Source organism: Panulirus ornatus, chromosome 1 (assembly GCF_036320965.1).
Source record: "Panulirus ornatus isolate Po-2019 chromosome 1, ASM3632096v1, whole genome shotgun sequence".
NCBI lineage: Eukaryota > Metazoa > Arthropoda > Malacostraca > Decapoda > Palinuridae > Panulirus > Panulirus ornatus.
This window is the reverse complement of record NC_092224.1, coordinates 79,115,405-79,142,417: the sequence shown is the minus strand read 5'-3', so window position 1 is coordinate 79,142,417 and position 27,013 is coordinate 79,115,405. Positions and strand designations below refer to the sequence as shown.

General features: G+C 41.3%; 2 protein-coding genes across 2 annotated transcripts in view; one reads left to right on the top strand and one right to left on the bottom strand.

Moving 5' to 3' along the window:
• LOC139749986 (uncharacterized) overlaps positions 1-27,013 on the bottom strand; it is a 48,301-nt gene that overhangs the window by 8,613 nt on the left and 12,675 nt on the right. The window lies entirely within an intron of this gene.
• Positions 2,248-27,013, top strand: part of LOC139750002 (uncharacterized) — a 402,403-nt gene continuing 377,637 nt past the window's right edge. The window contains exon 1 of the mRNA XM_071664370.1: positions 2,248-2,387. The gene's annotated coding sequence lies outside the window, so the exon portion shown is untranslated. The remainder of the gene's footprint in view (positions 2,388-27,013) is intronic.

Here is a 27,013-nt window from a genome sequence, read left to right as displayed (position 1 = left end):
GAAAATGGATTTTCTCTTCATCATGCAAGGGGGTACTTAGCTGTGCGGAAATGATCAGTTTGTATGTCAATGGTTTCTTATAGTAACTGCTTGTCATATTTACTCTTCGTCTATTTCGAGAATGTTATATTACCGAAGGTGAAAATGTATTTAACTTGACCACACTAGATACAAAACAATTGACTCTTTTATTTTTGTTAGATAACAATTCTAGAAATGGTTCGCAAGCTTTGTGTGGTACGCTCAATAATAGCTCGCATCCTGTATACTGGAAAGTGTAGATGTATATTTATTGCAGTCATCTTGACCATGAGTATCATCATCACCATCACTCGATTTCATTATAGAAAGTCATCCGCATCGCTATCATTATCATTTTCATCATTATCACTATCATCTGTACTCTCACTATCCAAAATATCAACAGTAGACTTTAGCCGTATTGTTATTTTTTTTTTATATATATCATCCATGTTTGTGCCCCAGTTCCTGACAACCCATGACCATCCCAATGGCTATAGCAAGTCTGACTGTACAACAAGAGCCAAATCCCAGATCCGTGTTTACTGTTTGAGTTCGTTTCGTGACTGTGTGTGTGTGTAGGAAGGCAGACACTGTGGTTGGTGGCAACACTGCTAAACTGATGCAGTTAGCTGTTTGCGCTGATACATCACCATCACAAATTTGTTATGAGCCTAAAGCTGCGCAGAGCATAAGCTTAAGCACTATTAATTTTATGGTTGTCGTGCGTTGCACTCTAAACATTTCATCACGATGTTTTATATACGAGTTACATACCCGAGACTCGTTTTCATGAGTGAAAAAGTGAAATGGGACGTTCAGACAAAGACAGTCTACATAGAACGAGTGTGGAATATATATTCTCTTTTTATCTGATTTAAGATTTTTTTTTTTAAGTTTCCCGTCAAAACAAAGTAGAAATTTATAGTTTCCGGGGGATCTTGAGGTCGGTGAGTGGTAGGCTACGCTGCTCCTGTCCAAAATATACGTACCCGTCTTCAGTGTGTGTGTGTGTGTGTGTATTGGAGCATTGGTTTACTTGTGTCTACCGACACGGCATGACATGACAGTTGACAAAGGTGATCGTGACTCCCCGCGCTGGTATGTCACACCATGTCACGGGAACCCATGACACCTGACACTGGAGGTGACCATGTAATATCACACTTGTCACGTTGGTACACACTGGCCGGAATAACACCATGGAATCCTCTCTCTCTCTCTCTCTCTCTCTCTCTCTCTCTCTCTCTCTCTCTCTCTCTCTCTCTCTCTCTCCATCAGAAGCTTGCCAGTTTGCCAGTGTTTACATTCGCGGAGGGTCGGCCCATTTATATAAGTTAACCCGAGTCCATCTGCCGGATGGTATATTCATCTTTAGTTAAACACTTATGACCACTTACTTATAAGTTTTTCCCACACTGTTACCTCTGAAAGTATAACCGATATCGAATTTGAACCTGCCAATCGTGGATTACTGCAGGAACGGATACGATTGTCAAACTGCTTGTTTATGGTTAGGCCCAGACGCCTCAAGGTGAGTGAGGGTAAAGGCTGGTGTAGGGCATTGTCAGTGCTGCCCAGACCGTGGCTGAGGTAGGGTGAGGAAGGGTACTCTGTGTGTGTGTGTCGTGATAACACACGTGAATATTAATTAACAGACAGTAGTGGCATATATAAATGTCACCATGTCACTCGCTCGGGGTTTCTGTTTAATGTGAAATGGTTTGACCTATGCCGTAACCTCAGTGTGCCTTTATACCCGCGGGAAAATTAGTGTTCTAGTGTCATGTGCTTAACATTAAGTCGTGTGACAGCTTAGGAAAAAGATTCAGAGATGCTTCCTGTGAGGCTATGATATATATATATATATATATATATATATATATATATATATATATATATATATATATATATCTGACGTGAAAATGAAGTATATGTTTCTGAACTTGATGAGAGATATAAGGTTGATTTTTGAGAGTAAAACCCACTCTCGTGTGTGGGGGTCAGTGATTAGCGAGCAGCATAACGGAAATATTGGTTTATCATTGCGATATATCGACACTGGTGATCAATACATAGAAAACTGGTAACAATTATTGATAATAGTTATTAATGATAAATGCGGTGCAATATTTGCGTGGAAAACTAACAAGCAGTAATTGATAAATGATAAATGTGGTGAAGCATTGCGATATTCAATATAACAGTAAATGACCTCATTACAATACAGCCTTCATTAGTTCTATACAAAACTTGACTATAGTGGTGATTGGAAAATTTGGGAGGTGATTAATGTGCTGTTGATCACGTGACTAGTGGCTGATGGTTTCCAACGGCCCTACCCACACATGCCGGACGGAGAGAAGGTAAGTAACATGATTACTATTTCATCAGGTTGTTTGACCATTGTTTCAGCTGATTATATAAGCAGGCGCGTGTCCAGAGAGAGAGAGAGAGAGAGAGAGAGAGAGAGAGAGAGAGAGAGAGAGAGAGGCGATTAACAATGATAATAATGACTAGTGTATTTTTACAGCTGTTGTTAAGCGTATAGTCCCTCGAAAGGTGAAATGAGCATATATCTTTGTGTGTGTATATATATAACTGTGTCTGTGATATACACTCGTCTTTCATGTTATCAAGTACCATGAATTTATTTTCACTCAGAGCTAGTCACTTGGCTAACAGTACACTCACTTCTGTTTACTCAGTTTTGATAATATGAGTAGTAAGTGAAGCTGACACACACAGATAACTCAAAACCAGGCTAAATTTTTTTCCCAAATTCGTACCATTCCTGTGTTAAAGTTATTATCATTGTCTTAACGAAATTATTGTTGCCACCTCCCCCGCACCTGACCAACCTCTAGATACGCGCCTGTTTATGTACGTGATACGATATTCCACCCAATTATATGTGATATGTCTTGTTGTATGGCCATGATTTGATTGCATTTTATGTGATGTTTGACTTAATTATGTGATGTAACTTTTTATTCGACCATGATGTTTTACCTCATTATAATTGATATATCCAGTGTTATTTGGCCATGATGTTTCAACTGATTGTAGGAGATATATCCTAGTGTTTGGCCATGATGTTTTAACTGATTGTAGGAGATATATCCTAGTGTTTGGCTATGATGTTTCAACTGATTGTAGGAGATATATCCTAGTGTTTGGCCATGATGTTTCAACTGATTGTAGATATATCCTAGTGTTTGGCTATGATGTTTCAACAGATTGTAGGAGTTATATCCTAGTGTTTGGCCATGATGTTTTAACTGATTGTAGGAGTTATATCCTAGTGTTTGGCCATGATGTTTTAACTGATTGTAGGAGATATATCCTAGTGTTTGGCTATGATGTTTCAACTGATTGTAAGAGATATATCCTAGTGTTTGGCCATGATGTTTCAACTGATTGTAGATATATCCTAGTGTTGTTTGGCTTTGGTATTTTAAGCAATTGTCGATTACGTGTCGAAAGCTATTTGGGGGGATCATGTTACATCTGACCACAGGTCATACAGTAACAAAAGATTGAAGGAAACTCCATCAGACCCTTCGGCTCATGCGAGGCATTTCCTATGAACAGCCAACGTGCGCTAGGCTATAATATGGTAGAGTCAAGTTGACTCAAGGCGTAACGTAACCGTCACTCGGCGTCCTCAGCTCACACAAGGACACGACAAGGCTGGGCGACTCAATTTCGTATTAATTTGTGACGTTATTAAGAATGTAGTTAAAATCCCGTCAAGAATAAGGATTTTAATCAGTACCGCATTATTAATGGATGCTATTTGATCTGTAACGTAACATTTTCTGAAAGTTTATAAGGTATTTAGTGGTGTCCCCATTGTGAGATTCGAGCACACGAACTGGAGATTTAAGAAGTAAAGGGGTTTACCACTGAGTTAATGACATTTCCGCACAATCTAAAACATTTTTTAAGCCGAGGTAAACGTGCAAGTGTATGTATGCATGACTGATGATGATCAGCAAAACAGAAAAGTGCGGTTGTTAACACTTGGAATACGTAAACAATATTTTTTTTTTCTTAGGGAAATAATCTCTAGGAAGAATTTAGACGCATCATCATCAGTGTTGTTAATTGTACCATTATTGATATCACCAACACAGCACCGTCATTGTTCTTATTGATCGGTGATGATAGCTGTATTAATATTACTCTTATATAAATTTCCTGTTTTGATGAGTCACAGGAATTAGCTTTTAAGTATGAGTGATTTTTTTTGGTTTAGGTTTGCATCCTTAATTAATGTGGAAAGCAGAATGAGTGTGGCAGAGCTTGCTTTTCCCTTTTTTTTTTTTATTCATTTTTGATTTCTTCGACTAGAAATGTGTGTGTGTGATTGTGAAGGTCATAAAGATCAGGGAAAACGGAGGAAATATGAATGATAGGTAATGAAACGTTTGGGCAGGGAGCTATTTGATAACCACTGAAAACTTACCTGACTTACCCTCGCAGATGAACGTTACCTTATTTTCGTTATAATTTGAGAGCTGTGTGATTTTATAGGATTTTGATTGCTTTTACATCCAGTAGTCGGCTATTGAATACATTACCTGCGCGTATCAACTAGGATGTGGCGGGACGCAACAGGCGAAGGTGTATTTCAGTATATATTACTGAGAAACAAGATGAATCTTGACCCTTAAGTGAAGTTTGACGAGGTCTTCATAGGTTCTGTTTATTTGTACGAATGTTTCACCATGTTTTACATAAATGAATTCGACATTTTTCCTCATCTTCATGGCCCTCCCCACTATCGAGTTTATTCATTAACATTAAAGAAAACATTTTATTCTGTTCTTCACGCATTGCACTGCCATTGCAAAAGAAAGTCGTGTATATTTCAGCTGTATTAATTTGTGTAATGGCGCTTGATTGCAAGACCTTATTAATTCAAACATCTGCAAAAGAATCGTAATTTTTTTTTTGGCTGATGGAGAGCTGATTAATATTTCAAACATTATTCTACCAGTAAGCATGTCATATACTAATTGTCAGGTCGTTAATAGCAGTGTAATTTGCTGGAAATTCTCAGCACAGATGATAACGTCTGCACGGAATTGCACAACGGACCTGGCCTGGTTCTGGATCCCGGTGTATTACCTGGGGTTCGGCCTGTTCTTCCTTGGCTGTCCCCAACCATCGTGTCGCTTTATTATAGCAAAACGTTAAGCATTTAGCATGTTCTTGCTCCTTAAAGAAGGCTTGATATTATCGGGACAGTCTTGTGTATTTTTAAAAGTGGCAGCCGTTATGCCACTGTGGGTTTGTAGACTGAAGTCATTCATACAAGACGGACAAACACCATATTCCCCGCTGATGGTGAATATGGTGTTGTCTGGTCACACTTGAATGATGGTACCGGTCAGAGGTAGGGAGGAGTGAGGTAGACTTAGACACCACTACCTTTCCAATATCGGACCATTATCTTTTGAGGAGAAGCTAGTCGCACACATTATTATTGCAGCAGTGAGGTGCTGGTCAGTATCTTACTGTTGCTTCTACTCTAGGGACGTTGTTTGATGGCTAACCTAACCGGTGGTTTTCAAGATATCGCTACGTTCCCCTTCTACCAGCCTGCTTTTGCCATGTCAGTGTAATATTGACTTCTTTTCATATTTCCGTTGTACTGTGTCAGGTGGAAAAGGATACGTTGGCTGTTGATAGAGCAGGAACATTGAAAGTCATCACCAGATCATTCGACTGATTATTTGGTCCATTCTCCATTATAATCGTAAATATTCTACAAGAATAGTTCTATAAACAGGCCAAACAGGTGGCGTAATTCTGTATCATGGGAACCTTTTTGTAAGGGTATTCCTCCTGCTCTCAGTTTAGTAATTTGATATACATATTACTAAAGCGGATAAGGCTAACACTGTAGTGATGATTGACAAAAATGGATGATCTTTTAAATGATGACATAACATTCTAAACTCAGTAAGTAAGAATCCCCTAGAAGCAGTTAATTTCCATTTCAATAAAGAAATAAAGTTGTTTAAAGGTAATGGTTCTCTTATCAAAAGTTTGTCATCTTTGTCCCCTTCATTGCCATATATGTATGGACTTATCAAAACAGAATTTTCCAGCAAGACCTATAGTAAGTTCACTAGGCTCCATCACATATAAATTGTCAAAATGGTTAGTTTCTTTATTAAGTCCTTTAGTGGGTAAGATATCAAACTCTGATATCATGAACAATGTAGAATTAGTTAACAAGCTTAACAATATCAATGTTAATTTTGATTTCAAACTTGTTAGCTTTAATGTTTCCTCACTTTTCACAAAAGTTTCAGTTGATAACCTTTTAGAATATTTATTTGATGTGTTGGATGATATTCATTTACCTGTTTCAAAGTCTGTTTTCATTGAAATGATACAATTGTGTATAAAAGATGTGTATTTCAATTCAATGGAGATTATTATGCTCAAAAATTTGGTATGGCAATGGGTAACCCTCTCACCTGTACTAAGTAATCTTTATATGGAATTTTTTGAAACAAAATTACTAAATGATATCTTACCTTCTAATGCAATTTGATTTAGGTATGTAGATGTTCTTTGTGTTTGGCCAACAAATGAAAATTTACAAATATTTCTCCCCTTAACAATTTAGTACCTTCCATCAAATTTATTGTAGAAAATGAAAATAATGGTATGTTACCATTTTTAGATTGCATGATCCATAGGCAAGGAAACAAGTTTAAGTTTAACTTATACAGAAAACCAACCAATGTATGCTCATATATATCCATTATTACTCATCTCAACATGACAGAGTTAAATTATTATCATTTCAATATATGTTCCTTAGGGCATAACGTATTTGCAGTCCAGAGTATATTGATGATGAGTTTGAGAAGATATTTTCTATTGGATCTAAGTTAAAGTACCCTAGATCATTCATTGATAAATCCCTAAGTTAGCAAATAAATCATTTCATAGAGTTGAGCCCAAACCTCCCATTGACACCAAGAATCTTTTAGTTCTCCCTTTTAATAATAATTTTACTTCCCATGTTGCTTGAATCCTTTAATGTAAATGTTGCCTTCAGCAACAATAATACTATGAAGCATATCTGAATCAGGAATTCACCAGAAAATTCTCCTGGGTGCATCTCTAAAGTGCCATGTAAAAATTGTTAAGTTTTATGTTGGGCAGACTGGTAAGGATCTTTCCGTTTGACTTAAGCAACATAAATATAGTACAAGAACGGGACAAGAATCAAATGCCTTGTTTAATCACGTTAAAAACTATGATCATTGTACTGACTGGAGTAATGCCATCTCAGTTATTAACTCTCTGTTATCACGACAAATATTGAATCATCTGTCATTAAATACACAAAGAATTATAATGTTAATATTAGTGATGGTTTATACAAATTGGATAACTTTATTGTTGATAAAATTTGTAAAATAAAAAGTTTATGATACGCTCGTTGTCTGTCTTGGACAGCCGCGTGTTTACCAAATGGCGTCCTAGCTACGTATCTTCGTTGTATATCAACTGACTGTTATATTTCTCCCTTGGGTCTCTCCTGATGATGTGATTATTACACGAAAGTGCACTTGGGAATTTATCTTGTTTCATTTTCCCCGTGGACTCTTAAGAATATATGTGCTGTTCCACAGAAATGAGCGCGGAACATGTTCAAGTGGGACTATATTGAAGGATTTTCGCTTCATTGTTTAGAATGTTTGTGCTCGCTAAGCAGCCAGTGATTATTTTTAGTGCACTATATTGTGTGTGGCTTGCGTCTTTATTATGGTCGATTCTGAGAGAGTGGAAGAAGACCAGGCAGGTCTTATTTTTAAAGTGGAGCGGATGAATTGTTTGCGACGATGTTGACGGACTCTTGGTCTTGTTCAAATGTGTTGTCAGTTAGTGTTCTGTGGGCAGTTACCTTGTGAGTTTTCTTTATGGGTGTGAAAGTCACGTGTGTGTCGTATGTAATGTTTAAATTGGTTGGTATTTTGTTCAGTGGGAGTGATTGTCCATCCAGGGTGACTGGAGGTTGTAAGCTGGATTTGTGTTTGTCTAGGGTCAAAGAGTGTTCGAAGAGATCTGTGGCGATGCAGATATTTTCTTCTTGATGAACCAGTATTCTGATTTTGCGGTATAATGCAGGATGTCTGGTTTTGCTACTGTGGATGTTGTGATATGATTGTGAAGTTGTCAGTATGTGAAAGGTCTTCTTTCATCCTGAGGCTTGCGTGAGGTAGTGAAAGGTCGTGTATCATGAGATTAAAGAAAACGGCGGAAAAACAGCTCCTGGGGCAACTTCCTAGTAAAGTTTAATTGTTTTAGAGTTCTAGTCATTCTGAGTGACGCTGAAACGGCGGCCGGCTATGATATTGACCAAACAGTACTTCTTGTTTATGGATGTGACAGTATTTATGAAAATATATGAAACGCATGTATGTATGCAAGATAAAGTAAAATGGAATGAAGGGTTTAATATGGTAAGGTGTATGTAGAATGGAATCACCTCTTGAAAGGAAAGGTAATCATCGTATATTTACACAAATAAAAAAAACTCTTTGCCGCTTTGCAGAGGAGACGGTACACTTACCCCCACACTCTGCCATATCAGTATTCTATAGAGGAAGTTTTACATTACTTTTTGGTGGTATTTTCTTCAGGGTTATATGATAAAGAGAGAGTTCGTGAGGATTTGTTTTAAAAGAACTTTAGATTTATTTCGTTTTGAAAAAAGGGGCAATTAACCCTTCAGGAAGAATGCGCAATGGAAAGTTTAAACAGACTAGTGAGGAGAGCCTTGGAAGCAGCCCACATAGTGCACAGAAGTGACCAGTAACCGTGACGTTTCGTGATATTGACACCGTCGGTTGGCGGTCGTAGAATGAAGGGAACAGTGCCGTATCCTGGGGAAGTCAGCCGAACGCGAAAGAACTTTTGCGGCGTCCAGAGATGGTGAGGAATGGTTTGCGGATAAACAGCATTGTATCTTTGTATCTTAGCTTCTCTGGAGAAGGCTTCTGCATAAGTCGAAGCGTCAGAGAGAGAGAGAGAGAGAGATCAAAGTCTCCCGCTTGTATTTACTCGCAAGTCCAAATAGATTTACTTGTAATAATTGACACACACACACACACACACACACACACACACACACACACACACACACCTGCAAATGAACAACTCAGTTATTTGTTAGTTATGCTGTATGTGAACTGCTGCATCACTCTAACTATCCATCACTTAATGTTCATGATAATCATACTGCTTACTCTGTAAACGTCCCTGTATATCTGCCACCTTGTATATTTAACTGTACCTCATCCATAAGCTTATCCAAACTGGAAGTTATCAAGTTCACCTCAGTCTTGATTAACAAGTAACTACCATGACTGTACCTCATCCATGAGCTTATCCAAACTGGAAGTTATCAAGTTCACCTTAGTCTTAATTAACAAGTAACTACCATAACCCATAGTTGTGTTGTATCTGTAACTACTCAGTTATCGCAGCCGGATAAGATTAAAGTTCATGCTAGCCCCCACCACCGAGATGAAGTTGAGACACACCTAAAAGCACCAGAGGTCGTGTGTGTGTGTGTGTGTGTGTGTGTGTGTGTGTGTATGTGTCTTTTAACCTACGTGTGGCCGTGGTAGCCGGACGCCTTACACTGGGTTCGAGTCCAGCCTATATATATATATATATATATATATATATATATATTTTTTTTTTTTTTTTCTTTTAAACTATTCGCCATTTCCCGCGTTAGCGAGGTAGCATTAAGAACAGAGGACTGGGCCTTTGAGGGAATACCCTCACCTGGCCCAATTCTCTGTTCCTTCTTTTGGAAAAAAAAAAAAAAAAAACGAGAGGGGAGGATTTCCAGCCCCCCGCTCCCTCCCCTTTTAGTCGCCTTCTACGACACGCAGGGAATACGTGGGAAGTATTCTTAATCCCCTATCCCCAGGGATATATATATATATATATATATATATATATATATATATATATATATATATATATATATATATGTATATATAATTCCTATGAATATTTTTCCAGCTTAAATAATAATTTAGCTTCATAACGAATATCAAACTAAAAACCAGTAACATGGCCGTGACCCTAAAGTAAAAAAATTAACATATAAATGAATCATCGCATAAATACACACACACACACACACACACACACACACACACACATGTACGTACACGACCATACATACACATACATATACATATCAACACACACACACACACACACACACACACATATATACATATATATATATATATATATATATATATATATATATATATATATATATATATATAGAGAGAGAGAGAGAGAGAGAGAGTAAACACGCTGGAAAAAGGAACACAGAAGCTCCAGGCTTTCGACTGCATTTCAAAGCCATTTTCGAGGATACAACAGAGTCAACCTGAACCAGACAATATATACAGAACCAGACGTCGCCACAGCTGAGGAAACAAGGAACAGCTGATCTGAGAAACATGGAACAGCTGATCTGAGAAACATGGAAAGGTGGACCACAACGGTGGAGTGACCCATCCCTCTACCTGGCCGAGAATGTCAGACCAGCTACTGTTGTCTGGACTGAGCCACATGTAAACAAAGATTTCAGTGAGATATTATCTGATTTTTACATTTACATTTTCATTTACATTTACACTTACATATACATTCTGTTAACTTTGATAAGGGAGGATTGAAAAAATATACCGTTCTTTGTGTGACACACAAGGGTACATAATTTTTGACCTCTCATTTCATTGAATGCGAAAAATCTTCCTATGTCGGAATATTGAGTGTAATGCTGAAGGAATCCTTACTGAATATTCATGCTGCTGAAGCCTTTCCTTTCAAGATTTTACCCATTTGGCATGTACGACATCGTATTACTGACTTTACATGGAACAAAGTAGACACCTGATATTTTCATGAGATGATGGACTGTTCTTTGTTGAGTAATTCAGTATGGTGTTTCCCTTCTTGAGAATAACATTGTTAAGTAGTTTAAAGATACAAGTAAGAGATGAAATTGAAAATGGCTTGGAATACAATCGAAAGCTTGTTTTTCATATATATATATATATATATATATATATATATATATATATATATATATATATATATATGTATATATATATATATATATATATATATATATATATATATATATATATATATATATATATATGTGTGTGTGTGTGTGTGTGTGTGTGTGCCTGTCTGTCTGTGTTTATGTGTGTGTTAAAGAATGACAGGTGCTTGGGAATACCTGGATTAAAAAGAGATATATACACCATGCACAAGTATACGTACGTGAATAGGATAGATGTTGAGCGGGCATTACTGGATCACATATTTATTGATAGTCGAGGCGTGTAAAAGAGAGACTTATGGATGTGTCTGTGCTGAGAGGGGCAGCTGGTGATCTGGTTGTCTTATCGTTACCTGGTGGAGGCGAGGGTGAAGATTTGTAGAGGTTTTCGGAAAAGAGGAAAGGACATATGGATATGAAGGGAACTGTGAGAGTCATTGAGCTTGGAAAAAGAGACTTGTATGAAGAAATGCCAAAAGAGGTTGAGTGAGGGTTGCAAAAGGTGAGTGAACGAAGCTAGGGGAGAAATGCATTTGACATGCGTAAGGTGGGAGGGGGGCAAATTAGAAAGGGTGGCGAGTGGTGAGATGAAGAAGTGAAGTTGCTATTAAAAGAGCAAAGGAAGGTGCAGGGGTTGAAAAAGAGGGCAAATGAGAGTTGTGGTGAGCGAGTATCAGTAAACGTAAGGAAGAATAAAAAGATATTTTGAAAGGAGGTTTATAATGTGCGTAAAACAAGAGAAGAAATGGGAACATTAGTGAAGGGGAGAAATGGGAAAGTGGTAACGGGTCGTAATGAAGTGAGGAGGAGATGGAGTGAGTATTTTTAAGGACTGCTAAATGTGGCAGATGTAGGGTGTTTTGGTCGGGTTGGTATGCGAAGTGAGTCATGGAGAGTGGTTTAGTTTATAGAGAAGAGGTAGGGAAAGCCATATGTAAGACGAACTGTGGCAAGGCGGCTGAGTGGATGGTATTACTGTTGAATTTCTTGATCAGGGGTGTCAGTATTGTTGAATGGTTAGTTAGAATATTCACTGTATGTATAGATCACGTTGAGGTGCCTGAGAATTAACAGTGTGCATGCAATGTCCCATTTTGTAAAGGTAAGGAGTATAAAGGTAAGTGTTCAAATTACAGAGGTATAACTTTGTTGAATATACTTGGTAAGTTGTATGGGATGGCATATATTAAGAGGGTGAAGGCATGTGCAGATCATCAAACTAGGGAGGGGCAATGTGGTTTCAGAAGTGGTAGAGTATGTTTAGACCAGGTGTTTGCTTTGAATGTGTGAAAAATACTTAAGAAGTCAAAGGAATTTTCATGTGGCATTTATAGATCTGGAGAAGGCATATGATAGGGTTGATATAGATGACTCGTAGAAGGTATTAAGGATATATATAGTGACAGAAAAACCTACAGAGCAGTGAGAAGTATTTATCAAGGGTGTAACTCTTGTTTACGGGAAGGGAAGCGAGGAGAGCGAGTTGTTCCAAATAATGGTTGGTTTGCAGCAGGGGGTGTGTGATGTCACATTGGCTTTTTTTAATTTGTTAATGGATGGGGTGGTGAGGGAGGTAAGTGCGTGTCTTGTAGAGAGAGGGGCGAGTATGCAGTCTGTAGGGGAGATGAGAGGACCTGGGCAGTGAGTCAGTTGCTGTTTACTGATGAATCAGCGCTGGTAGGAGATTCTAGTGCCAAACTGCAAAAGTTGGTGACTGAGTTTGGAAGAGCATGTAATGGGAGGAATTTAAGAGTAAATGTCAATAAAAGTAGGTTATTAAGTTTAGCAGGGTTGAGGAACAGGATAGTTGGGGTATGAGTGTGAATGGAGGAAAAACTGAGAGGAAGCGAAGTGTATTAGATATGTGGGGGCGGACATAGCAGCGAATGGAACCATGGAAGCGGAAGTGAGTCACAAGGTGAGGGAGGGGGGCGAAAGTTCTGAGAGCAGAGGTCGTTGTCTAGGAGGGCAAGAATGGGAATGTTTGAAGGTATAGTAGTCTGAACAATGGAATATGGGTGCGATACATGGGCTATAGATGAGGATGTGCAGAGGAGGGTGGATGTATTGGGAAATGAAACGTTTGATGATGAAATGTGGTGTGAGGGAATGAGTGAGGAGAGGATAACAAAGAGGATATATGTGTCAGAGATGGAGGGAACAAGAAGGGAAGACAAAATTGAAGGTGGAATGATGGAGTGAAAAAGATTTTTGAGTGATCGGGGCCAGAACATACAGGAGGTTAAAGCTGTGTACGGGATAGACTGAATTGGAACGATGTGGTATACAGGGGTTGACATGCTGTAAATGGACTGAACCAGGGCATGTGAAACGTCGAGGGTAAACCATGGAAAGATCTGTTGGGCCTGGATGTGGATAGGGAGCTGTGGTTTTGGCGCATTACACATGACAGCTAGAGGTTGTATGTGAGGGAATGCGGTCTTTCTTCGCTGTTCTTGGCACTCCCTCGCTGATGTAGGAACCGGCGATCAAGTATGAAAGGAAAAAAAGTATATATATATATATATATATATATATATATATATATATATATATATATATATATTTGATATCAATTTGGTCATAAGGAGAGGGAGCTTTACAGTCGTGGGGTTCCATAACTTGCCATGGCATTTTTATCCCATAGGTTTCTGAATTTTTTTTTTTTTCTTTCGCTGCTTCTCCCACTGACTTTCTCCCTGCCAAATTGTTTGCACGTGTCCACAACTCGCTTGCTGGGTAAAAATGCTCCATCACGTCCCTCCGTACACTTTTCTTGCCTGACTTCCAATTATGACCTCTTGTTCTGGCTTCTCCTCCGACATCAAAGAACTGTTCAGTGTTAAAGTCTTCGTGGCCTTCTAAGAATTTCTCTTTTCTTTAAGCTTGAAGGCTGCGGTCGCGGAGAGCGTCCTTATCAAGGCTTAAATGAAACGTTAAGAAAACGGCCCACGAGCTGGAGAAGCGAAGAGAGAGTTGAGGAAAAATAATCAAGGAGTTTCGGAGGAAGTGGAGGGAAACACCTGCTTAAAATGGGGAAGGGTAGGTCGAGGCCGTTCGGGAAGGCATGACAGAGGAATGTGTTGCAGAACACGAAGGTACCACCCTCGAGTTGCCAGCGGCCAAGGAATAATCACATGACGTTGATACTTACCGAGTATTACGCGGTCTTGCTAATGGCTAGCACTCAGGCAGCCAGCTCTCTGGAAGCAGGAACGCAAGTAAGGAATAAAGAGAACCAAGTTGAGAACAACTTGAGAACAACCAGCCTCCCTGGACCTGATGGCAGTACTCCCATACAGAGACGAGACTCTCCTTCGCTTCTTCGAGGTAACTGTTTCGAGAAGAATTTTCGGCATGTGAAGAGAACTTCCAGTTTACTTTGAGGCAGACGTATCTTATTTGTGTTACGTGAGGGTCTGCAAGATAGATTCGGTGCGCCGGCGATGCCAGGCTCACATGTTTATCTAGTATAGGAATTACAGACCCTTCAAAGGAGATGGTATGTAGAACTGTGGGAAGGGTTTTCGAGGGGGAAAAAAAACAAACAGGAAAGAACTGTTTTAGAAGCATCTAACCTAAGTAGATTTCAACTGCCCCATTGTACAATCCTGTCCAATAGCATGTGTACAGAGGCAGATCTGACGCGACGAGACTTGCATCGAGAAAGAGAAACTGGAGCAGATTTGGAAGAAGTGGTGAAGCGTAACACTGAGTCATCAGAGTGTGAGTGCATTTGGTTATCTGCTGAGGAAAGAAAATCTATGATAAAGAGGATTTAGAACAAAGGAGACTGGAAAAGAAACCTGAATTACACTCATTACACTCATTTGGATAAGAAAGGAGAAAGAGGTTGATCCATCAACAGTTATCGAGATAAACTAGCCAGGAAAAAACCTTATAAGAGAAAAGCGAGGGGAAAGCCAAAGGAGGTGAGATTGGAGAATAGATCCCGGTGCTAAACCTTGTCGAAAGCTTTTGCAACGACCAACAACATAAGGTTCCCCAAAGTCTTTGGGAGATGATGACCAGATAGTAGTAAGATAGGAGAGGATATCCCGCATGGATCTCGCCTCATGAATGCCATGCTAGTGAGTAAAGAGAGAAGACTGTATGATTTAAGATGCATGAATTATTAAGCTATAAAGGAGACTCGGGGACTTTAAGTATTATAAGTCAAAATAACAGAAGGATGTTGGGAATAATTAGAGTGGTCACTCATCTTGGGACAGGCTGTCAGTGTATGTCTCTCCAAGGATAAGGAAAAGTTTTGCTTTTTTCAAGCAGAAGTCAGAAAGACGATCAAGCTCGAGGGCAAGTTCAGAAGCACGAGGAAGACTGCTATTTGTTCCATATGCTTCGCTTGAGAGAGAGAGAGAGAGAGAGAGAGAGAGAGAGAGAGAGAGAGAGAGAGAGAGAGAAGTATTTTTTGAACAGTACGTAAATAGGATAGGGTGGGATATAGAATTTGTAAGGGGTGCATCAGAGGTGGGGAGAAGGATTGTTAGAGTCATTAAGGTAGAGTTAGGGGAGAAAAGAACCCCATAAAGAGTTGCTTTGTCATTAGGGGAGAAATATTGTGGTCGTAGGGAATGGGAGGAGCGAAGGGAAGACAATACAGAGTATGTTGGTAGCGTTGCTTATGACGAGAGACCAGGAGGACGTATTACTGAAAGAGGAGAGGTTGTTACTGTTCCCTCCAATAAAGGATCGCTTCGCCTCACAAAAAAATAAATAAATATATACGTGAGATTAATTCGGGCGGAAAAGAAAGCTGAATGCGAGTTGAGGGAAGGTAGAGGAGTTTTCACAGTATTTCCAGTATTCCAGGTTTCTTGCCCGAATGGCTTCAGAAAAGGGATGGTTGAACCACAAATTGGAAGGTAGTCTTAGAGGGGGGTATATGTTTCCGTTTCCGTAACAACAACAACAATAACAACTTATGCTGTACGTTCCTCAGAGACAGAAGCATCGCCCGAGGAGAGGCATAATTTACCCACGGAAAGTCAAGAGAGAAAAATTCGTTGGTTAGTTCAGTCAGCGCTGCTGAGATGGCTTGACTGAGGCTAAGAAGAGACAACCGGATAAGGAGACGTGGCTAGTAATGTGGTCGGATAAACATATCAGAGGCAAGAGTGTGTAGCTGTAACTTTAAGGACTGGAAGTGAAAAAAAAGATAATATCCAGAGTGCTAAAACACCTTGGAATATGGATAGAGTAGTTGATGATTCCCCGCAACTCTACATCATTAAGAAGAGAAAACATTAGACCTTCATCCACCCCAAACCCTTTGGTGTACGCTAAAGCCTCCTAAATAGAGGACCTCAGCTTGAGGATGAGAGGATTATTATGTGTAGCTGTGTGTGTGTGTGTGTGTGTGTGTGTGTGTGTGTGTGTGTGTGTGTGTGTGTGTGTGTGAACACATACTACAGAGTTATAGATTTGTAAAGAGTGCCTGGTAAGTTGTGGGAGCATTAGGTAAAAGTAGTAGGTTGGGGCATTAGGTAGGAACATTAGGAAGAAGTACCCGGTAGGAACATTAGGTAGGAGCCTGTGGAAACACTGCCCGAGAGTTGCATTCTGGTAGTGGCCTGTTAAGGGGGGTGCACGTAGGGTTAAGAAGCGGCACTGGACTTCACCAGTTATGGGAACTCCTTTGCCGTGACCACCCCCTTGAGGGAGTTGCCGAAGGGAATGGGTGTCGGACCTACGGATGAATAGATAGACCTATATGGGAGAGTTATGACTGAGAGGGTGAGGATATGTACGGAGCATTGGACTAGGGAGGATCATTGTGAATTCAAGAGTGATGGAAGATGTGCGGGTTAGGTGTTTAAAGAATATGTGTGAGAAATACTTAAAGAAACAGAGATATTTGTATGTGGCGTGTATGGATCTGGAGAAAGTATATGATAGGGTTGCTGAAGATGCTTTGTGGAAGGTCATAAGAATATATGGTGTGGGAGGTAAGCTGTTAGAAGTGTTGAAAAGTTTTTATCAAGACTGTAAGGCATGTGTACGAGTGGTTAGAGAGGGGAGTAAATGGTTTCAGGTGAAAGGGTATCTACGGCAGGGGTGTGTGATGTCACAGTGGCTGTTTAATTTGTTATGGATTGGATGATGGAGGAGGTAAATGCAAGGGGCTTGGAGAGAGGGGAGAGGATGCAGTCTGTGGGGCATGAGGGGGCTGAAGAAGTGAGTCAGTTTTTGTTTGCTAATTACACCACACTGGTGGCAAATTCCAGTGAGAAACTGCAGAAGCTTGTGTCTGAATTTTGAACTGTGCATGAAAGGAGGAAGTGGAGAGCGAATATGAATAAAAGCAAGGTTAGGTTAGGTTTAAAAGTGCAGAGGGAAAGGTTAGATGGGTGCGTTTGGATGGGGAAAATTGGAGGAAGTGAATTGATTTAGATACCTGGGAGCGAATGTAACCATGGAGGGGAAGTGAGTCGTAGGGTGGTTGAGGGGGGCCAATGTTCTGGAAGCATTGATGAATGTGTTTCAAGAGAATTCGTTATCTATGAAGATGAAAGTGGGTATGATTGAAGGTATAATAATCCTAACAATGCTGTATGAGTAAGAGGCATGGGCCATAGATGAAGATTTACAGGGTAAGGTGGATTTATTGGAAATTATATGTTTAAGAACAGTATGTGCTGTGATGTGGTTTGATCGAGCAAGTAATGAAAGGGTAAGAGATGTGTGGTAATAAAAAGGTTGTGATTGAGAGAGCTGAAGAGAGTGTGTTGAAATGATTTGGTCATATAGAGAGAATGAGTGAGGAAATGTTGACTGAGGGTATATATGTTAGAAGTGGAGGGAACCAGAACAGAGTGACCAAATTGGAGGTGTAGGGAAGGAGTGAAAAGAATTTTCAGCGATCGGGGCCTTAACATGCAGGAGGGTGAAAGGCGTGCTTGGGATTGTATGAATGTGAACTGTGGTATCCTGCTTCCCGGAGAAGGCAACTAAAAGGGGAGGGAGCGGGGGGGCTGGATATCCTTCCCTCCTGTTCTACTTTTCCAAAAGAAGGAACAGAGAAGACGGCCAAGTGAGGATTTTCCCTACAAGACTTGATTCACATTGTTCTTAAATCTACCTCGCTAACACGGAAAATGGCGCATTGTATGAGAAAAAAAATATATACCTATATTGATTTTTTAGTAGTAATTAAGACGCCATTGGTAAACAAGCGTTACGTAACGCTAGTTTCCCAACGGCGTCTTTGGTACGTCTCTTCCTTATATACCAACTGACTGTTCTGTGGTTTCTATCTCATTCTTCTATTTCCCCTGACGATGTGATCATTACACGAAAGTGCACTTGGAAACTGATCATGTTTCATTGCCCTTTTTTTTGCATATATATATATATACATATATATATATATATATATATATATATATATATATATATATATATATATATATATATATATGTGTGTGTGTGTGTGTGTGTGTGTGTGCATGCATGTTGGTGGTTTAAACGAAAATTAGGTATATAGAAAAACTGATAATTAGATAGATTGATTGACTGATAGACTGCAAGTGAGAGAATATAATTTTAGGAACGAATGATTTTTTCCCACTGTACCATTAAGCTGCGGGGGGCTCCTCCTCATAGTGAAAATAATAATAATAAAAAGAATAACTCCCGATTTTTTTTTTCTTTAAGCTTTAGCTGTTGGTCCGCTCTAATGACGATTGTAGCGCGCGCGGGGGGAAACTCGTTTTCCAAAACCCGTTATTGAAGGGAAGATAATAATGTTCCGAAAACTGGGACCAACTGGATTGGTTAGGGGAAAAAAAAAAAAAAGAAAACGCAACCTATCACATTATTCCTCTTTGTTTTTGTTTTGTTTTTTTAAACGAAACGTACTGAAGACTGCTTGCCAGGGGGGGTGTTGGATGATAGGAAATTAAAAGAACATTTTTCAACCTGCTGAGCCGGAGTGTACGACCCTCGTGTATAATGACCTGGTCTTTGACCTTATTCTTAAAGGTCAGGTCATAGGTCAAGTCTTTCCGTACCCTAGGGTCATACCGTCGTGCTTAAAGGGGTGGCTTGAGACACTCAGGGTCCGTTAAGGACAGACCACCTCCCTCGGGCCTTGGGGTCTGTGTGGTCTCTGTGTATCCATGTAAGTCTAGGGTTCCTTGTGTGGTCTCTGTGTATCCATGTAAGTCTAGGGTTCCCTGTGTGGTCTCCGTGTATCCATGTAAGTCTAGGGTTCCTTGTGTGGTCTCTGTGTATCCATGCAAGTCTAGGGTTCCATGTGTGGTCTCTGTGTATCTGTGTAGCTCTTTTGTTCTTCTAAAACTAAGTTGACATTTTACCAGTAGACGTGTTTATCTTCGTCCTTCAGTAGTGTCATCTAGTTTCCACCACCATTGCCCCCCTCAAGGGATATCTGGACGTGGGATCTGAAGTCTTTGAAGCGTAACACCTTTTTTTTTTTTTTTTTTTACTTGAGGGAGGGGTGGGTTGGGTCATGCGAGGACGGAGGTAGGGGTGTGGTGGGAGGTGCCCCGCCTCCGTGGTGTATGGGTGGGTGTCAGGTAGTGGAGGTAGTCAGTCGTGTGGTGTGAGGTGGTGCCCCACGACCAGGTATCTGGACTCCGATTGATATTTGTCCGTTTTTAAATCCCACATTCAACCTTTCACTTCTACACACACACACACACACACACACACACACACACACACAAACAAACAGGTAGAGAACAAGCAGTAACATGTGTTCTCTCTCTGTGTATAGATCTTCTTATCCAGTCGTTTTCTTCCTCATCTTCGTTCTTCCTTCTCTTCTCTCATCCTCCGAGCTCTCGTAATCTGAATAAAATCCTTTCAGGACAAAAAAAAAAAAAAAAAGAAGGGGTGAGGCCCTGTGAGGTGGCTCTCTGCTGGTCGTACCATATATCACATTTATGTCTCACTAGCGTGTATACGTAAAAGCTGTACCACCCGCACCGCCGCACCCGCGCACCGGCCGTCAGTTCCGCTCAACACCAGCGGCTCGCCTCCTCACAGATCTGTTTTTATGGTAGGGGTTCGGGGGACGCTCCTCCGCCCCCTCATCCTCTTACCTCTAGAGGGAAGTGTTGCCTCAATATTTGGACATTCCTCCAGCCTGTGTCCGGAGTGGACGTCCCTATTATTTTCGCAGTGAGATTAATCTCTCCCTTGTGACGTCCGCACGGTGCCTCCCGCCTCGATTGAACGCGTCGTCTCACATGATCCAGCGGGGTGAGGGAGGGAGTGTAGCAGTAGCGTCCCCTCCACACACCGCCACCTCACCACCTCCTCCCCCAAAGACACACTAGTGTGCCACTTGCATTCTGATTCACGTCCCCCCCCCCCCCATTCTCTCTCTCTCTCTCTCTCTCTCTCTCTCTCTCTCTCTCTCTCTCTCTCTCTCTCTCTCTCTCTCTCTCTCTCAGTGTTCGCAACTCAAGGGGTCGATTTCCCTCCTTCGTCAGGGGGGTAACGTAACACAAATGGGGGAGGGGGGGGATCTTCTGCCACCACCACCACCCACACACCCAGCCTTCCCTCCCTCCTTCCCTCCCGCGCACCGTCCGGAGTGAACTCCCTCCTCCCGTGTCGTAATGGCAGTCGTGACCTCGCCCCTCCCATGCCCCGTCCATGAAAACATTTAAGCCACGGTGAGACGGCACGCGTCTCTGTCTGACCCCCAACTTCAGCTGTCCTCCACCACCACCACCACGCTCACTCACTCTTCCCTCTCTCACTGTCCCTCTCCCTCCCTCACTCGCTGCCACGCCTGACACAAGCGTTTATTCTCTTTATTGAAGTCTTTGACCCCCCGTGAAAACTTTTGATCGTATGCTATGCATTTCTGATCCGTATTAGCATTGTATTCTGTAGTCGCTAGATTTTTGTATTAGTTCAGGTAGAGAGACAGTGAAACGCTCCCCTCCTCCCCCCAACCTTTTTTTTGTATTTTCTTTTGGGTTTCAAAATCTCAAGTTACTGTCTCTCAAACTGAAAAGTTATTTTTCTTTGAAACCGAAATTATGGCACGTGATTATTCAATCATTTCCCGGAAATATATGCTGCCGCGCCAGTATACAAATTTCTTTATAATTTCTTTATAATTTTCTCCCTCATTTGCATTTACATATAATCACTGCGTCTATCGCATCATTAATATTTAATTCATAATTTGCATATATGCATACAAAAGTTAAGGGAACGAGATAGGATCAGCCTGAATTGTAAAAATTCTGTTATTTGCATGCATGAAAAAATTAAAAACTGTATATATATATATATATATATATATATATATATATATATATATATATATATATATACATATATGGATGTTGCCGGTCTTCGCTTGCTTGAGGTTAAAGCGCGAGTGAAGCGTCCTTTGGCGAGGCTGTATCATCATCGGTTGACATCAAACAACATCTCTCTTCAAAGGAGTCCATCCTGTCCCTGCAGCTGACTGTAGCACAGTCTTGGAGCTGAAGGAGCCTCTGGATGGTGGTGGGGAAGGTGGGGAGGGTATCGTGAGGCAATTAACCCCTTAGATTAGAACGTAAGGGTGAGAGGCGTGTGTCTTAGACAAAAGGGAAGGCTGAGCAGATTCTCTCTCTCTCTCTCTCTCTCTCTCTCTCTCTCTCTCTCTCTCTCTCTCTCTCTCTCTCTCTCTGGACCACCAGAAAGCATTTGACACTGTCCTCACTTAAGGGGGCTGATTAAGAAGCTTGGGTCGTCAGGAAGGATTATAAGAAAGAGGAGATTCCTCCAATGATTAGAAGATCGTGTTAATGGAAGGGATCAGAGGACATATGTTGGAGGAACCTTCTCGAAGTGGATTGAGTTCACCAGTGGAGTGCCTAAGGGTTTCTGGACTGGACCGTTACTCTTCTTGATCTATATGGACGACTTGCTTGAAGGTATGGACTCCTACCTCAGTATGTTTGCCGATGATGTAAAGGCCACTAGAGAAATGAAAAGTAATTAACTTACAGGATGATCTCCATAGGCTCCAAATTTGATGTCATCTGATCCCAGTAAATGTAAAGGGATGTGGATGGGACATGGTGAAAAGAAGGGCCTCAGTATGATTAATCATCTAGCTGGAAATAAGCTTCAGGATTCTGTGTGTTAGAAGGACGTAGGGGTTGACATTATCCTTAACTGTCGCCAGAGTCCCATGTTAGGAGAATAGTAAACAAATCTGTCTTCTGGCATATGAAGAGAATAGCTTTCAAGTATATGGTTAAGGAAATATTTAGCAAGCTGTTCATATCCTACATAAGGCCAAACCTGGATTATTTTTCTAAAATTTGGCCACTTCACTTAAGTATAAGGAGCTCGTAGAGAATGTCCAGAGGAGTGCAGGAGTGCTGATATCAGAATTAATTGACCTGAGTTACAGGAAAGGGTGGGAAGCTTTGAATTTTACCTGCCATGGAAGAGAGAAGAGTGATGGGTGACCCGATCACAACCCTTCAAATTTCTAAGCTTGTTAAAGCAGATTGATGAGGTAGACAGTGAAGACGTCTTCGAGAGAAGGAGTGATAGAAACTTCAGAAAAAAAAATGTGAAGAAATGCTCTTGTATTCTGAGAGTGATGGGTGAATGTAATAAAGTGAGCTGAGATTTGGTAAATGTGGACAGTACACATACGTTTAAAAGGTTAGGCAGTTGTAGAAGATGTTCAAACACACACACACACACACATTACACACACACACACACACACACACACCATGGAAGGGAAACTTAAAAGCCAAGTGCAGTGAGCCAGCACAACAGTGGCTGTCAAAATTCCCTCCCTGACCCCAGGTTGCTCGTTTCTTTCTGCCTCACATACAGAAGGATTGCTAACATTCATCCCACCAGCACACACACACTCTCTACCCCGCACAGAACACACGACAGCACACGGAACTCACAAAAGCCTATATTCTTAGCTCTAATTTTCTCTCGTGTGAGCGTTACAACGCCCTAACCTTGTCTGATGGCAAAGTCCCAGCATAAGTATTGAAAGTTCAAGAGATGGCTGACTCCACCAACCAGTACAAAAATAACTACCCTCAACTGTACAATAAAAGACAATTACGAATGACTAATTACCCACAAGATTAAATTGTATGAGCAGAAATTAAAATCGCCCCACTTGAAAAAGCATAATTGCACTGTAAGACACTGTCCGTCATCAGGGAGGCCATTACTGCACTGTAAGACACTGCCCATCATCAGGGAGGCCATTACTGCACTGTAAGGCACTGTCCATCATCAGGGAAGCCATTACTGCACTGTAAGGCACTGTCCATCATCAGGGAGGCCATTACTGCACTGTAAGGCACTGTCCATCATCAGGGAGGCCCTAACTTGAGAGAGCGATTAATGGTAATGTTGAAAAAGTGTGTGCTAACGGTGGCAGCTGAATCCCAAGGATGAGGGAATCACCCACGAGTTAAAGAGATTCCAGTCTTATTGAATTACATCAGACGGCAAGAAGTGGGGAAAAAAATGGCCTGAGTGAAAGTGGGGAGAAAAATGGCCTGAGTGAGAGTAGGGAGAAAAATGGCCTGAGTGAAAGTGGGGAGTAAAATAGCCTGAGTGAAAGTGGGGAGAAAAATGGCCTGAGTGAAAGTGGGGAGAAAAGTGGCCTGAATGAAAGTGGGGAGAAAAATAGCCTGAGTGAAAGTGGGGAGAAAAATAGCCTCAGTGAAAGTGGGAAAAAAATGGCCTCAGTGAAAGATTACTGGGGGGGGGGGGGAAAGAAGAAATACCGCCAGACTTGTAATGGTATAGAGTAAAGAGGAGAAAAGAAAAACTGAATTGAGAAGGAATGTTTGAATGATCAAGTGGGAGTAATAGGGTAAGCTTAAGAGCATTGGGGATGGATGATGGATATTGAGGAAAAAAGAGAGGGGGAAAAAAGTGACGAAAGACAACGGAAAATACTCTCAGAATAATGGTAAGTGAACTGGAAAGTAACTGATCGGTCACGATATTTGGCGTGCGAGAAGATGGGTGGGTGAGTGTGGGGAAACGTGGATATCATCTTGGAATACAATGGGACTAAGGATGTCCCTGAGGCGCTTGGCATGGGGAGGTGCTGGTGGCTACAGGGAGAAGACTTAGGGTATACTGAAGGGGAGGAAGAGGTTCACACCCATCACCAGTACTGAGGAGGTACACACACTGACCCTCAGGCCAGCAGACACTTCGTAGCTGACTGGTGGTTTTCATCTGAATAGACAAGAGTCAGGGAAGAAATGGAAAGACTTCAGAATGATAACAGAAAACAGGATATTCAAGAAAAACGGAGACGCGGGAGGGTACAACCTTTGAACTGGAGGACAAGAGGATATCAAAATTAATAGATTTAATCGAAAAAATAGTGTACACAAATGTATTGTTTAGTGGCAAACGGCAAAGTACAAAAGATTTCAGGGCGATGGTGGTGTTAAATCATTTATCATAACAGAGCTGACACTTCACTCATTGAGTAAAATAAGGTGAATTCCCTTAAAAGTTTACAACACAACAAGGCAGTGGAGAGGAAGGAACCAATGAGAATGGATGATCAGCCTCTCTAGATTTAGTGGTAGACAGTAATTTTCTCAGTGAGTATATTTGAAGTGCTTGAAAAGATCCTCCTTATCTCTCTGAAAATTCCCCAGACCTCAGAGGAATACTGATGAACCACAACATATCTGTGATGAGGACACTCAGGGAGTAATCAGGATGGTGCATTATCCCGCTTGGACAACTATATAGAGGTAAAAAAAAATGATAATGAGGTTTATAAGCATAGAGAGACTGGTCAAATTTGGGCCCACATGGAGGTGAAAACACAGTAAAATTCAAGTCCATAGACTGTGTGCAAGAGAACATGTACGAGCAACCTCAGGTTAAAGTCCATATGTATTATTAATACTCGGGAAAGATCTGCCAGAAAGCCTTTGATGCTATCCCCTACAGACAGATTATAGAGAAATGGAATTTTCAAGATGGGTTCCGGAGGGGAGGATTTCTTACACGAACTGTAAGTTAGGTAACTGGGAGAGACCAGAGAGTACGTGTCAGGGGCGCTGTTTCAAAATGAAAGTGACAAATTGGAATCATTGCTGTTTCTTGTCTTTGTAAATTACTCGCTCGCAGGAGATGAATTATAAAGTGCTTGCCCATCGCATCAAACTCGTGAATTAAGTACAGAGCATGAGACAACAGCATATTGCACTTACACCTAAATAAAGTGAAACTCTCAGACATATGGCGAATGAAATTCAGCCCAAATGAGAGTGGAAGAATGGTGGAATAGTGCAAAGATACAGTGGACTTTTATCATTTTTGGAATACGAAGATGTAATTCTCTGAAGAGGTCATTACATTTACCAGGACCAAGATGCTGAACCTAACACAATATAACCGTATTAAAAGAATCGTGAGAGAAATTAAATCGGTCTTGATCAGTGTCAAAATATCCTTGAAGAACATTAAGAAAGAGATGTTGTAGAATACATTCATGACAGTTGTTGGTGGCCTCGCTGCTCCCCTCCCCAAGCTAGACTATGAGCCAACAGCTGCCGTCTCTTTACTTGTGAGATGACACACAAAACTGGTAGAGAAGGTCCCTCACACCTCCTCGGGAACGGGGCCACAAGGAAGATGAATAAGTTAGGAGGGGAAATCCTTGAACTACCACACTGGAGGAAGAGAGGATCAAGGGCAGACATGATCACCCCCTCTCACCTCCCTGAGGATTATGATGATGGTGGTGATGGAGGACAGTTCTCTGAAGGTCTGAGGGGTGGGACTGCGGAGGCAGAGAACCCAGCAGGGGAAACAGGGAGAAGGGAAGTGTCAGGATGGATCTGCTGAGACTTTTTCTCAAGCTACAGCGTAGTGGACATGGGGAACAGGCTGAGGGAGAGGGTGTAGGAGGCGATGGTATTGGAAAATATGTACATTTGTGTGACAGGAATGTATGATTCAGAATTGAAGACTTCTAAGATTCCACCACTGTGTCTACAGTTACAGAATCACACACACACACACACACACACACACACACACACACACACACACACACACACTAATCAACACTGTAGACTCTATCATGAGCCAATAGTCTGCGATTCAGAAAGACCTTAGCAGTTTGAGAAGGTAGACTCCCTCCTTCACCTTCGCCAGCCATCCCTCCAGAGATGAAGCGGCTCAACATATTAACAGTTACCCCGTCAACATCTGTCGCAATCCTCCTCGTCCACCCCCAACCGTTATACTACCTGCGTCCCGGCTTTCCTTCAAGCATTCCTTGATCACGAGACACACTGCTGGAACCTCAAGTCCCCAGACTGTTATACAGCCTCTGAGGTAAACCGCTCCGCCACATTCATTGACTAACCAATGACAAGGAGTCCTTCCCTGAGCTCGTTTAGCCCTCAACCCCCCCGTGATCCATGAATAAAAAATGCTTTTCTTCAGCAGTCAGAACGTCCCGTTCCAAAGTCTAGTACATGAAACTTGTGTTCAGCGACATGCTGTACTTCCGAAACCCCTCATTTACCATTTACTGCTTTCTAGACTATATGTATAAATAGTAACATAGAGCAAGATGTCTGTGGCTCTCACGTTCGTGGACTACAGGAAAGCTTTCTCGGCCTTGTTAACAAGCCCATGATCATCATCAACGCCATCAGTCAGTCAGCGGCTGCACAGAACTTGCAGTCCATGGCTGGCTGACGTCCTCAGTGAGCGTCGCCAGGCAAGACGCCTCCGAAGCACCTTCCAAGCAGGCGCCTCAGGCGCTAAGGTGGGGTCTCTCTCTCTCTCATCTTTATCGCTGATGCTCATCTA